The sequence below is a fragment of the Mesocricetus auratus genome, unplaced genomic scaffold (genome assembly GCF_017639785.1).
Source record: "Mesocricetus auratus isolate SY011 unplaced genomic scaffold, BCM_Maur_2.0 Super-Scaffold_100020, whole genome shotgun sequence".
NCBI lineage: Eukaryota > Metazoa > Chordata > Mammalia > Rodentia > Cricetidae > Mesocricetus > Mesocricetus auratus.
This window is the reverse complement of record NW_024429201.1, coordinates 11,654,756-11,669,797: the sequence shown is the minus strand read 5'-3', so window position 1 is coordinate 11,669,797 and position 15,042 is coordinate 11,654,756. Positions and strand designations below refer to the sequence as shown.

The following is a 15,042-nucleotide window of genomic DNA, read 5'->3' as shown; positions in this document are numbered from 1 at the left end:
GTGAGGTCTCAGATGAGAAGAACAAATAAGAAAAAGGCCTTGGGGGGACACACCCACCTCCACTGAAGGAGCAGGCAGACAGTGTATAGCCGCCTCCCTCCCTACATGCATGCCAGCAGCTGGGCTTAAACTGCACCGTGAGCAAATAGCTCAATTTAAAGAAAAGGCGTTCCTGCAGTTTAGCAGGAAGGAGTGATTGACGAGTAACTCTACCCAGAAACTGACAGATTGTCAAATCTGCCTGCTACCTCTGGGTCATTTGAGCCATAGAATTTCTGGTCCAGTGAGAGCAAAGCCATTACTTTCTCCCTTGGTGCGTCTCTTTCTCCATAGAGAGCTCAGAGTAGACGAAATATCTGCAAGCTGTTTGAAAGCCATGGGCAGACTATAAGGTTTTGTCCTTCAAGTGTGGATCAGGCTCCAGCTTTCTCCACAGCAGCTCCAACTGGACATAGTTATCACTTATTTGAGGCTCATTGGTGAGTGGCACTTTAAGGAGTAGTTTGTAAAAACTACAATTTGATGAATGTCTGATAGCAAGTGTCCTGCTGACTTAAGATCTGGCTTTTAAAATAGACCCTTAGCTGAGATTGAGTAGCAGAGAGACACCTGCTTGATTTGTTCTATATTGTTCTATATTGGAACTCTGGCTAACGCCTAGCAGCCGGTTTTATATGGGCTATGTGATAGGGTAGATATGCAAATTACAGGATGTCCTGGTACATTTAAATTTCATTTTAAAAGAACAATGTAAGAGCATCCCATGCATATGAAATTTTATTCATATTTTTCCTGAGATTCAAATTTAACAAAATGTTTTGTGATTTTATTTGCTAAATTTGGCAACTCTGCTTTGAAACTGTTTGGGCATTGTTGTGGTTTGAATGTGAAGTGTTCCCCCTACAGAAGACTCGTGTGTTGGAGGCTTGTGTTACTGTTGAGATACACTTAGATACTGAAGACACTAATATCATCAAGGGGCTCTATGGAGGTGGACTTGGTTGAAGGAAGAAAGTCAGTGAGGACATATCAAACATGTGGGTATGTACACACACACACATACATAAAGTATATACATATATATAAAGTATATATACTTTTTTTGAGACAGGATCTCACTATGTATCCCTGGTCTAGAACTAACTGTGTACACCAGGTTGTAGAACTCGCTATGTATACCACGTTGGTCTTGAACTCACAGAGACCTCTTTTCCTCTTACTGCCTGAGTTCTGAGGTTAAAGAGATGTGTTACCACACCTACAGAAGGGTATAACTTTCTTATCTTTCTCTTTTATTCTTCCATGAGACCAGCAGCTCTGCTTATCACATCTTCCCCATTGTGACACTCTGACTCAACCGTAGGCCCAGAAATACAGAGCAAAGTGACCCTGAGCTGAAAATCCTAAAGCGGTGAGTTGCGATACAAAATTTCCCTGAGAAGCTGTTTTTGCTAGAAAGGTGGCCAACTGAAGGACCATGTCCTCTTGGTTCTTATTCAGTTGAGGCCCTCTATAAGGTTTCTTAGAATTGGAATTTTAGAACATGAGAGATCCTAAAAGCTGACATTAGTGGTGGGCAAATGAATGTTGTAAGATGGAGACCTCAAGACCAGTCATCTGGGCTTCTCCTCTACCTGGAAGGAATATAGATGGAGATACAGTGATTCCCTACTCTTCCACACGGAGATATCTTCTAGGGACCCCCGAGGACACCTGAAACTGTGGGTCATTCCAAATCATATATGGACAATACTCTGTCCTATACATACATGCTTTAATAAAGTCTACTCTATAAATCAGACATATTATGCTTATGTCTGGTATTATTGTGGTTAACAATAACTAATAATAAAGTAGAACAATCAAAACGCACCCTAACAAAAAGTTACTGAATGGTCTCTCTTTCTAGAAACATATCTTATAGTACATTCACTTCTGGGACATACTTTACAGCATCTCTTAAGTATGTCCTACCTTACAACATCACCACTGTAGTGCTCAGGAGCTCTTATTAAATAAGGATTTCTCAAAATAAGTACCGTTATGCTGTGACAATCTGACAACTGAGTAGGCTACTAAGTGACCAATGAGCAGGCAATGAGTATGGACAGCACAGATGTTCTGGGCAAAGGGAAGATGATTCATGTTCCAGGTGGGACCCTGGTAGCATGGTCTGACATTTCATTGTGCTGCTTAGCAAGGTATACATAACTTAAAAACGTGGGAGTTGTTTATCTTTAGGATTTTCCATTTAACATCCCTTGACCACAAATAATTGGAATGTTGGGAAACAAAACTGTGGATAGGGAGACTATTGAGTACCTTAAAAGCTCTCTATACAGTAAGGCTGGCCTGACACTAGGCTTAATACACAAGGCTAGTCTCAAGACTACACTCTGGTCACAGAGCACCTCTTAGCTTGGCTGTGCTTCTTACATTTGTCTTAAAGACTGAGTCTGCCTGCTTCTTCTGAGGAGATACTATGGTGAAAGTGTTTCTGAGCCTCCACTCCTGAGCTGCGACCTTAATCCCTAGAAGTCTATAACCGCCCAAGGTGTTTCTTCAGGCCATCCCTTCCAGCCTCAGTTCTGTGTTTCTGTTACTCTTAGTCCCGATCCCATGGAAGATTTCCCTACTCACCTTTCTTCTATTTCCTTATATGACCGAGTAACCTGAACCAGATGCAGGCTGTTTGCCCTGGACACCAGTCAGCTGTATTACTGAGTCTTACTGCTGGGATTATGCCTGGACTCTGGACCATGCCACCTCAACCAGCCCAGCACCCAGATCCTGCCAGTCACTCTGCTCTAAGAACAAGTGAAACAGCGAGACTATTCAGTATCTATCCATCCACATAGCCCCTGGGACCATGAATTTATATTATGGTCACATAGTATATGAATAATGTGTTCCTTTATTCCCCCTAAAAGTTCCCAAGTAGAACTCAACCCTCATGCGCTAGTATTTCAGGACTGTCTGAGTGCCCTCTGTTTGTATGACCTCCCCTGGGCCTTGGCCAGCCTAGACACACTAGTGTGGAAGTTCAGGAAGACACCTTGGAGATATAGAATTCAGAATCCTCCTCTCAGTCCCTCTAACATGAAAGATATCCCACTCTAGTGGACTATCCTTAGGGCATGACCTCCCACAGTTCTAGGGTCTCATCTGTGGGGGTCCCTCACCCCATTCTCTGCATACATCACCCAGGACTCTATGAGTGATTCATCAGTCCACTGCACTGTGGCTTGATGGAAGAATAAAGTAAGACTGTTGTCGACTTTTGTTATCCTGAAAAAGCATCAACCTGCCAAGTCCGGGTCCCAGAAGCCCCTTGCAAGCAGACAGTGCCTCCTCCCTGACCCAGTTCCCCCGCCTAATCATGAGAGCCCAGCTCTCAACAGAGACGGACAGACAGGCCAGTGATTCTCAGTGTTATTTTCTAGGGCTGAAGCCATGCTTTCCCTGATTGGACCCTTGCTTATTATTTAATTGTTTATCTTGACATGCAGGCTTGTACCAGAGGGGAATACTTAAAAAGTGGCGAGGCATTGGTGGCTACAGAAAGAAATGAATCCTTCAGTATCTCAGACTCTCCTGCCAGGCTCCTCCCAATTATTCTGCAGGCTTCTTTGCCCTCAGGGCAGTTTGCAGCTCCAGGGGACTGAAATTGGCTTAAAAAATTCTTTCCTTTCTGTGCCCCATGTGAGGGGGTATTGTGTGCTCTCTAAATAATAAGCCTGGCTTTGTGGGACCTAATGGACAGGGCCTGCGGAGAGGTTTTCCAGCTCAGAGAAGTCAGTGGCACCCTAGGAAACCAAAAAGTTTCTAGACCAAGGAGAAAAAGTTGGGGTGGTACTATTTGTTTTCTGGAATTTGTGTTATGATCTACTTCTTCTCTAACTAGTGTTTAGGGTAACTAGGTAAAAGTGCAACAGAATACTCCAAGCAATCTAATAAGTAATAGCATTTAATCAGATGTCCCACACCCCACTCATTACCTCCAAAATAACAAATAATCTACAAATCATTGTAGAGCAATTATGGTGTGCTGGCCATTGCCATCGACCGAGCTAATTATTTATTACATGTATTGATTTCCTACCTGGGAGGCAACAATCGCTCGGAGCTCAAGGGCTGAGGATGAAGAAGTCACGGTTCTTGGTTTCTGGCTTACAAGCTACTGGCCAAGATAAAATACCTCCACTGTACCAGGCACAGACTAGGGAATTTACATGTATAAATTACCACATTAAATCCATCAGTAGCCACTCAGGGAAGACAGTCTCTCTTTTTTACAGGCGTGTGAACAGAGCCAAGGAATCACAGTAGACACAAAGATACTTCTTCACTCCAAAGATTCCAATTCTTCATCTCAAATGGCAAAGGGGGCTTCTCAGAGGTGATTAAAGATGGAAGTAGAGAGGTGATCTTGAAAATTTGGGGGGGCAATAGAAACACAGAGATTCTTATGACAGCTATGAAGGAAAGGGGCAGAGATAGGACAATGAGAAGAGATATTGGAGAGACGTGGAAAATCAAAGGCAAGAAACCAATGCTCCCGTGGGGTCTCCAGAACGTCTGGCTCCTCTGGGTCCAGTGTGGACATGTGGCCTCCAGAATTTCAGATAATACATCTGTGTCACTTTAAGCTATTGAATTTGTTGTGTCAGTCACCAAAATCAAATCCAACACATTATTCGCATCTGCCCCCACTGCATTCTGTGGCAAATTCAAGCTGCACAGAGAAGCTTATGTCCAAGTGGTAAATCCAGGCAGGACTGCCACATTGCCACACACATTGACCCTGTACAGTTACAATGTAGAGGTCTTTAATTCCATGCCTCCCCACCCTCCCCTGTAACCTAACATGTTCAATGCATGGGAAATTCGGCTGGTGGAGGGAGATGAATCCCACGTAAGAGTTACCAGAATATTCCAAGGTGACCGGAGGTGCTTTGAGTGGACCAGGTGCAGGTCAGCTTGTGTTCTGCAGCGTAGGATGGGTTGAAGGGGGCAAACAAAAGGTGTTGTCGAGGCGGGTGGCCTGGTATAAGAAATGCTGTCGAGATCAGGAAGCATAACCTCCCTTCTGCCTTCAGCCTATGTTTTCCTGTGGATCCCATTAAGTCTTCTAACCAAGGCCCTGGACAATGTCCTGTGGTCTCCCTTAGCTTGCAGATAGCAAAACGGTCAAGTGAAGTATAAATTTTTGCTTTCCCACCATTACCTAGAATATCAAGTGCATTGTTCTCTGGCAATCAGAAGGTGTTTTCCCACTCTTCAAAGTCTAGAAGCATACTACTTGTGAAAGCAAACGCTTTGATTTAGCATGTCCAAAGGGAGAAAGTTTGTTTTCGAATCCCAGACATCTACACAGCAAGGAAAACCATTGTTAAATACATGGGCAGTGAGTTCCGAGATCGCTTTAAAAGCACCTTTAATTTTTCACTCATTAAATTGTGAAAGAGGCAGCATACAACAAAATGACCCTGGAGCAAAAGGTACAATCCCTGTTGCTGGGATCACTTAAGCAAACACTGTCACATCTTCTGTGAAATAAGAGCTCCATTCCTAAGCAGTCTGACCAGACAAATTGCTGCTGCATAGAAAATATACAGAGACACTTGGTCCTCCAAAGATCCCTTCAAACTTTAAAAATTTCATACACTAAAAAAAAAATCATTTGAGGTCTGGAGATGTAGGTCAGCGGGTAAAGAGCTTGCCATGCAGACATGAGAGACTGAGTTTGAATCCACAGCAGCCATATTATAAGAAGCCAGGCATGGAAGCCCACGTCTGCAGTTCTGGCACTGGGGAAACAGTGATTAGCAGATTCTCAGAACTTATTGGCCAGCCAGAGTAGCCGAATCAACGAGTTCCAGGGTAGGTAAAGAGGACATGTTCTAAAAGAAGAAGGGGGAAGCCAGGCAGTGGTGGCGCACACCTTTAATCCCAGCACTAGGGAAGAAGAGGCAGGCGGATTTCTGTGAGTTCAAGACCAGCTTAGGCTACAGAGTGAGCTCCAGGACAGCCAAAGCTACACAGAGAAACCTTGTCTTGAAAAACCAATAAAATAAAAGAAGGGGGAGGAAGTACAGAGGGAGCAGCAGAACGAGGAGAATAATGAAGATAATTGCCTTTGACTTCTAGCCTCCACACATATGCTCATATAAGTGCATAGACAGTGCCATCCACATACACTCAGGAACATGTTCATGCAAACACACACACACAGAGAGAGAGAGAGAGAGAGAGAGGAGAGAGAGAGAGAGAGAGAGAGAGAGAGAGAGAGAGAGAGAGAGAGAGAGAGAGAGAGACATTGTTTTGGTTTCTGGTGTTGTTTAAACCCAGACCAGACCAGCACAAGGCCCTGCATTAGACTATGCCCAGAAATACTACAAAGAGCACAAGTTTCAACACCTCCATGGGGCCCTGGCCACCACACTCATGACAATTGGTCCCATTGCTTCAGCTCTCTCAGCTGTTGGTCTTAGAAGTCAGAAAGCTGCTGCTTCTAATTTATTCATTTGAAAATGCTGGCCGAACAACATCCCTGTGCTCTACCCTCAGACTCTTAGAAAAGAAGGAAAAGGAAATACAAAAAACCCAGTAATGTCACACACAAAGGTAGGGGGATATGTTGGAGGTTTTATATTTTTCTTTCACGAAAATTCAAATTGGCTGTGGGAGTTATTGACCTCACACTGACCATTGGCAGATTGTGTCTGCTTAAACTCATTTTTGAAATACATGTACAAGGAATGACATTTTCCCCTGGTGTCGATCTGGTCCCAGGAGTCACTTCCTACAGCCACAAGGACTATTCTAAGGAGAAAATGGAGATGGATGGCTGTCAGGTGGGAAATGCTATACCTCTCGTTGGTCTCTTTTTGTGAGGCTCAGTGTGTTTGCTCAGTTCCAATTACCTGTGGCTCTCTTGTCTGCCTGGATTAGTAACTATTCAATTCAACCAAGGCATGGAGCAGCCTCACTGAAATGACTGTTCGCCTCCCAGCAGGATACTTAGATTTTGACTGAGTAATCAAACTCGAAGCAAAATTTCACCAAGGTATTTATTACATCAAGCAACGGTAATGGGAGGTATGTTGTGTTACATAATGTACTGACGCTGACTACAAGAAACAGCCCAACAAACACCTTTCTTAAACATGAAAATCACATTGCCCATCTTCCTTAGCATGTGTGGTTATCAACAGATATTCCCCATCTCATGACAGTGATAGTAGTGACTGTGACAATAAGAAATATATAAATAAATAAGCATGTGTACATGAAATAATAAGGTATGCTTCAAGTTCTAAGTTTTTCTACAAACTCCTTACAGTCAGCTGTTGAACTGTGGGTGGGGACATTCTGTATTTCTTCCAAGGTTTGAAGTTGTCACACAAAGGTGAGCCTGGACAGCACACTGAATCAGAGTCCATAAAGCCTGTAGTAATAATGAATGTCAGTCTCCTCTCACCGTGCTTGGGAACGGACCCACTTGCAGATGTCACGCTGCCTCACACGAGCTTCGTCTCCATCTTCCTTCCTCGGTGGAGCTTCTAGGCATAGTAGACCTAATAGTAATCAATGACAATAGGCTGAACTGTCCTTAACCTACAGACACCATGATCAGAAGCAACGTGGGAAGGAAAGGGTTTATTTCAGCTTATATTTCCACATCATAGCCTACTATCAAAGAAAGTCAAGGCAGGAACTCAGGTAACTGGAGAACCTAGAGGCAGGAGCTGATGCAGAGGCCATGGGGAATATTGTTTAATGGCTTGCTCCTCATGGCTTGCTTGGTTTGATTTCTTGTACCACCCAAGACCACCTGCCCAGGTGGACCTGCACCACCCCCAATGGGCGGGGTCCTCCTGTATCAATCATTAATCAAGAAAATGCCACATGGGCTTGCCCATAGACCAGTCTGATAGAGGCATTTTCTTAACTGAGCTCCTTCTTCCCAAACGACTCTCCATTCTGTCAAGGTGAACTAAAACTGGAGTGTATCCTGTCTCACAGGCCATTCATTGAGATTTTAAAAAGGTATGGCAGGAGCTTGAAACAGCTGGCCACACTGAATCTGTGGTGGTCACATTACATCTGCAGTGGTGACAACACTGCACCTGTAGTCACATTGCATTTATGGTGGTCACATCATTGCATTTGTGATCACATTGAATCTGCGGTGGTCACAATGCACCTGCGGTCACATCGCGCCTGCGGTCACATCGCGCCTGCGGTCACATCGCGCCTGCGGTCACATCGCGCCTGCGGCCAGAAAGCAGAGGAACAAATGTTGGTGATCTACTTGCTTACCTCTTTTGTCCAGTCAGGAGCCCCAGCCCATGGAACACTGCCACCCACTTAACAGTATATCCTTCCACTCGATTAACCCAATCTAAAATCTCTTTTATAGGCCTACCCAGAGTTTTGTCTCATTGGTGGTTCTAGAGCCTGACAGGCTGATGACGGATGTTAACCATAGCGGTGCCTGTGAGGTCACAGAGCAGACAGCGCACTGATCTCTGTTACCTCTTTGCCTTTTCTGCTCGGGTTCCTCCTTTGGTGGAAGGCCTCGAACAGCCTTTGCTTTTCAACCTCCCTGTATCTGTACTCTTACTGTTGACACACCAGTCACAGTCCCAAACAACTCCAACAATGGACACATAAGCCCAGACCCATGGCTCCTTTACTCCAAGAAGATGCAAGGTCTCCTACAAGGTGATGGTGGATTTTTCGCCTGAATGTAAAGGGCTGTCATCACTGTGTTGGACCTCCAGCTCAGGAACAAGCGCCATGGTTTGGTTCTCTGCTTCGTGTCAACCCCAGGACAATTGTCCAGTTAAGGATTGTTCTAGTCTATGCTTAAAAATAAATAAGTAAATAAATGAATAAATAAATAAAGGCCAATCTCTAAGAGAACTGTCACACCCATCTGGTCACAAATACAGCAGCAGCCTGTAGCTTGACTTGTCTACCCAGTCCTAGAATATGAAACTATATTTTCACAAATTTTTCAGATAATTCCTTAAAATTTGAGAAATGTTTGGCTAGGATAAAACTTCTTAGCAATACTAACACATAGGCCCCACTCTGGGCCAATTTCATCGATCTTTCTGGAAGTGAGGCCTGGCGTCTATGTTCCAGAGCCTGACAGCTTGTTCTAGTGTGCAGCCAGAAGGGAGAGCCACTTTTTAACTGAAGCGAAACTCAGAATCAAAGTGGAAAACCCTAGGTACCGCGCATGAAGCCAAGTTCCACTCCACAAGCAGCAATCAGGCATTCTCCTAGTAACAAGGGATTCCTAAAATATTTGCCCTTTTCCAAGCAGAGTCACCATCAGCCTTTTGAATGGCTACGCTTTGTCCATGCCTCATAAAAATACGCTGGGCCTCCACTGCCTGGAGCTCAAGAGCAGTGCTCCCATCCCTTTGTTAACAGAGGTCTAGCCCCGGGCCTGCCCGACATGGGAAATGGCCTCTTTAGAGACAGCTTCTCTTTTTGCTTTCACTGCCCCTGGTATTTGTGATTCTGGACAAGGCATATGCCTTCTTACCATGTCATTTTCCTCATTTGCAGAGAGAAAACACAGTGTCCATTGATTCCTTTGGTTAAGCTGACTGGTGTCCCTGGCTCATGTCCAGTGACTATTTCTCTGCAGCAATCCTCCACTGGGGTTGAGCCAGGAAGGGGATGGCTGCTCACTTTGAGCACAAGCTCCGAGTGCTCTCTGTCCTGTGAGCTCTCCAAGGGCCAGCTTGTTCCACAGATTCTCTTCAATAGTGGCCGGTCCAGCAGAAAGCCTTGGAAGTGGTCTGTGAACAGAAATACTACCAGGCAGGTTGATGCTGCAGCGGAGCCAGACGTTAGGGATATAAGCCAGTTTTCAGGGAACCCTCCTCCAAATGACTAGGATGAGTTCTCTGGAACTCTATAGCAATATTCTTACTACCATCGTGCCTACAGTGGTTGATGATGTCTGTTTTTCTTTTGTCCATCACCAACCATGTCACACATTGCTGCGGTTATTCTTCATGACCTGTGTTTGCCCATTACTATTCCTATCGCTGAGGGTGCAAGTGTTTCACATGCACGTTACTGTTTGATCGTCACCAGCGTTTGGGGAGATAGTTGATTTATTATGCTCATTGCACAGGTGCCAAACCAAGGTTTAAATAATAAGTCATTTGGTCCAGGTTCCACCCAGGGAAAGTGGCAGAGGCTAGACACTATCCAGATCTATAATGTACGTAGCTCCAAACAATGGCCCAACCCCTCATCTCTGGCCTCAGTGCTTAGGGACCCTTATTCTGATTTAGGTCTTCCCTCCTAGCTGTACTTGTTTGGGAACTGGCTATAGTATATGTAAAGATCAAAATTATTCATGATCAATAATGAAAACTGGATAACAAACTTATATTCCATTTTCAAAAAAACAAAGTAAGTTTAATACAAAATATTTTAAAATAAAACACAGGTACTAGGAGAAAATATAGTTTGATAGTTGGAAAACCCTGAAGTAGATAAGGACTTTATAAAATAACATCAAAAGCAGATGCCATGAATTAAAATACTAAGGATCTTGGCTGCACTGAATGCTAAAATGTCAATTTAAACATAAAAGTAATCAGCAGATGGAGACGTAGCACAGGGGTAGGGCACTTGTCCAGCCTGTGCAAACTCCTGGGTTCAGTCCCCAGCATGGGGTGGGTGGGAAATTGACAAGTTGCAAAATGTTGTAAAGTAAGTGAAAAAACTAGACCGAGTACATAGAAACGTACCTACAAAGCAGTAAGAAAAGATGACTATTCCAATTTAAAATAAAGTAGGTAAGACATATATATATATACATGTGTGTGTGTGTGTAAAACTGATGAGGATAGAACTCAAGCAGCAGACTTTTGCATTCTCTGCAGGTGGGAGTGTAAGTTGACATAACCTTTCCAAAGGTTGATTTGATAAAATGTAGTGAAACTTTAAAAAAAAAAAGCAGAACAGTTGACCCAGCCATTTTGAAGAATATATCTTAAGGAAATAATTAAGGACCTGCATGGTGACACAGCAGGGGGATGACCCCGAAATGTTGTGGGTAGAGGTTTTGAAAATTAAAAAGTGTCACCATCTTAAAAACCCAGTAAAAGAATGGCTAAAAATAGCACACTACACCCTGGCAACAGAACTACTGCTTAACCATTAAGGAGGCAGCACATCCATTGAACCGTTATCATTGAAAGGACGCTGGTGTGGAAAGATGTTCACAGAGCGTTGTTCAGAGAAAGGAAAAAAAATAAACAGTTATCCTACAAAATAGCTGTGTCTGTACCACGATGTACAAGGAAAACTCGTCTCTGGGTAATGAGTATGTTTACTTTCTTTTGTGTGTTTGTGCTTTTTTTTTTTCATTAATTCTATGATAAAGATGTACGGGTTTTGTAATAAGAAACAAAATGCAATCAAAGCCGTCAGCATCACAGAGACCCAGTCCTGCTTCCAAGGAGTGGCCTAGCATAGGATGGTGGGGGTTGGTTAGCCATGACCTTGACCTACACCTCAGGAGAAGTACCTCCCAGCAGCTTTCAAACTTGTTTTGTGATGGGCATCCACAGGCTCTAGGAAGATTCAACCTTTCTGGAAGTCAATCAGCCCTTAACTCTTCTCTGTCTCTACTCTATTTACAGAAACCTGGGTATCTACTCTGTACACGGAATCCACACAGGTGCATGCCCTGTAAAGGATACCTAGGAAGTCGGAGGCACAAATAAAGGCAGCCTATGCTGAGGAAGTCCCGTGGAGCAGGAAAAGCCCCCATTCCTCTGGGCCCCGTGGTAGAATCTGCATTCCAGAGATAGGCCCTCTCTCCTTTTAATCTGTTTTTAAAACACCTCCTTGAAGTCTCCCGTCCTGAGGTAAGCTTCATCGGTGGTACATGGTGGTCTCCTTTCTCTGCAAATGTTGACCCATTCACGTCTGCTGCTGCCTCAGGACTCCTCCACCCACCCCATCCCACCCGCCCCAAACACACACCTGGGTCTGGGCCAACGCCTATGAGGCACCAACGCAGGTAACAGAGGTGTCTGCGAGGTAGCAGCACAGGGGTCGGCAGGCTCGGGCAGGGCCTCGCGGATTTGTGTAAACTCCTTTGCAATGAAAGACTCTCAGACAGGGGCCTGGGGCACAGCCCCGCGGCTTCTCAGAGGTCCAGCAGAGACCTGCCCCACCCCCGAGCCCCACCCCAGGGCATCAGGTCTCTTCTAGATCAGACGCACTTCTGGAGGGAGTCCTCGCCCCGCCTGGGGTCCCTGACTCCGGAGGCCCCTGCACTCCTTCCTCCATCCTGCGAGGCTTCTTTTGGCCAGCCTAATGGTCGTCGGATCCCACCGCCTCCCTCCGAGAGGCTGGGGTCCCACGCCGCAGCCCACTGAGCCCTGGCGTTTCGGGGACTGGGGACGGCGGGGCGGGGCCTGAGGCTGTGGCCGGCGGCCTGAGTTTCCACTGCCCACGCCGCAGGCAGGAGGGAGTGCACTGAGCCCGGTGTCGCCGCACGCCGCAGGACCGCCTGGCACTGGATGGGAGGAGGCAGGGGCCCCGCCGCCATTAGGACGGTGCGCAGCGACTCCGGACTCGGGGAACGGAGGAGGAGGTCCCGCGATCAAACCACTGCAGCTGCCGAGCCCTCCGAAGGCCAGGACCCATTCACGAAAAGGGTGTTTTAGAAAGAAAACCGAAATAGTAATAGCAGCAAGAGCGGCGGGGAAGGGGGCGGCGGGGACGGTGTCCGTAAATCAGGCTTTCGCGCAGGGACTCAGATTTTGCAATAAGCACTTAATTAAAAATAAAATATATTGATGCGGTAGGCAAGTCGCGTTCGCGGGAAGGTAAAAATACAGTGGACTGGCTCCCCCCACCCCAGATGCTCCACCTGCCTGCTGTAATTACAGGGCTTCAGAGAGGAGGGAAAAACACGACACAGAGAAATCTGCTTGCATATTTTTTCCTCTATTGTGCTCGGCTCATTTGAATTATAATGTGTTGCAGGCCAGAGTAGAAAATTTTGTGCCTTGAATAATGAATCCCCCTGGAGCCCGCGGTACCTGTACTTCTTTTTAGTGTCCACTGAGAATAACGTGTTCGACATTCAAGTGACAACACAGAAAAGGATTTCAAAGCCCCGGAGCCCCAGCCCGCTGTACACCCCGACGTCTCTTCTGCCTGGCCCCTCTTTGCCTTCCAAATGCTGCAAGCCCTTTCTTTACTTAGATTGGGTTCTTCCCTTGCATCGATCCGGCTGTACCACAGAAATGCGGCCAAGGCAGGAGGGCGCGCAGTTCTAGAGTCCGAACTGGTCCTGCCCCGCATAAAGCTTCGCGCTAGCTGACTATCTAGACGATTCCAAACGAAAACATTGTCGTCCCAAGCCCAGGCAGGCTTTTCCAAGGTCAAAATCCCTCTGCTGTGCTTAAGCAGGCTGTCTATGAAAGGGGATAGCAATCAGTAATTTAATAAAGCAAACGGGGTTGGAGCCACAAGCAGTACCCCAGCCTTTGTATGCTCACTCGATGGTTCCGTGACAGAAGTTTTAAGGGACAAACACTGGGGATGGGGGCAGGGGGGTATGAAAACGTCAGTAAGATGAGAAAATGGAGGCTTTGCAAGTAATTAAAGCAAAGTGGCCTCAAAGCAGAACTTTGCAGCAAGGTTTTGTTTGTTTTGGCTTTTGTTGTTTTGGTTGAGAATTCTCTCTGGTTTGATACAGTCTTTTTAAGAACAAGTCACCTTTAGCTAACAAGATTAAGGTTTAGGCTATACTCTGTGGCAGACCTATTTATCAAAAAACAAAGCTGTACTGATGTGGGAAGATTTCCAGCATATATTAGTAAATAAATGCATGTATGTATTTACAATATATGGGTGCACACATTATATAGTGTGGGAAAATTACCTATACTTTGTTACATGTTATATTTGATATTTTCTTTTATGTTCATATTTATTTGATTATATTCAAATATATGTACTTGTATGCAGCGTCTATGTTTGTATAACCGTGGTACCATCTCTGTATGGGCATTGCCTTTTGGGAGGGGATGGCTGTGGATGCATAGAGTTTCCCTTTTATATAAAACCCCAGTCTCACTTTGTTTTAAAACAATATAAATAATTACATTTGTTGGTTTAAAATATATTAACTATAACTGTTTAAAAACATAATGAGATGGGGTGATAAATATTACAGTTGTCCTCTGTACAACAGCCAGATGAAGACTTGGTGCTGATGAGAGAGGTCAAGTAGTAGTTGCTGCTGGTGTGTGTGTGTGTGTGTGTGTGTGTGTGTGTGTGTGTACTTGCGGCCATCACCACACCTTTTCATCATGACTGTTAAATGCTTCCCAAAGAAAGCTGCTAGGGAGATTTGCCTCTGCTCTAACATGGGCATCAATAGTCAGGGAAATGACTCGGAAATGTGATACAGGGAGGAACAGGAAAAGGAACAAAGACTGGGTTTAAACAGTCTTAACAAAGGGCACCTGACCATACTCATTTACTTTCTGAGTCGGGGCACTTCCTTTGTGACCGAAGACCACTTTGGGACCTGCTAAATCTCTACTCATTAATAGTCTCAGAGCTTTGAGCTCAAAAACAGAGAACTCCAAAGATTGGGAAGGGCAGAGATTCACCACAACTTTTTAGTCTGTCTGAACCATCGAGAACAGTTCTGCAAAGTCTGCTGCAACAGTTCCAGCAGCCAGTGTTAGCTAAATTCTCTGAGATGTTTCATCAAAGAACAGTCACCCCTGCTGCTCCGGAGCTCAGTCCTGCAATCCTGCCTGCCCAGGGTGTTCAGAGAGTGATCCCAAAGATCCCAGAATACTGCAGTCTTGCTGATACCCAGAATACCCAGAGAAGAGGCATAAAGAATCCAGCAGGAGACCATGCTGCCCAAAGACAGAATATAGAAATCTCCATAACAGGTTCCTCCTGCACAAACCAAACGAAATAGCAGCAAACCTCTCCCTACTCCCCACTGCTATGAAC

General features: G+C 45.1%; 2 long non-coding RNA genes across 4 annotated transcripts; one reads left to right on the top strand and one right to left on the bottom strand.

The window, feature by feature from the left end:
* Window positions 1-7,055: 7,055 nt before the first annotated feature.
* LOC121133185 lies at window positions 7,056-12,475 on the bottom strand. Of its 3 annotated transcripts, none has more exons than XR_005869964.1 (3): window positions 12,034-12,475; window positions 9,566-9,839; window positions 7,056-8,277 (listed from the first exon to the last, which is right to left on the bottom strand). It is a non-coding gene; the product is annotated as an uncharacterized LOC121133185 (long non-coding RNA). The 3 variants fall into 3 exon arrangements; XR_005869963.1 differs by having other exon boundaries at window positions 9,566-9,824; XR_005869962.1 differs by lacking the exon at window positions 12,034-12,475 and having other exon boundaries at window positions 9,566-10,486.
* Window positions 12,476-12,543: 68 nt separating this feature from the next.
* LOC121133124 lies at window positions 12,544-14,038 on the top strand. The gene is made up of 2 exons (XR_005869860.1): window positions 12,544-12,738; window positions 13,045-14,038. It is a non-coding gene; the product is annotated as an uncharacterized LOC121133124 (long non-coding RNA).
* The last annotated feature ends 1,004 nt before the right edge of the window (window positions 14,039-15,042 follow it).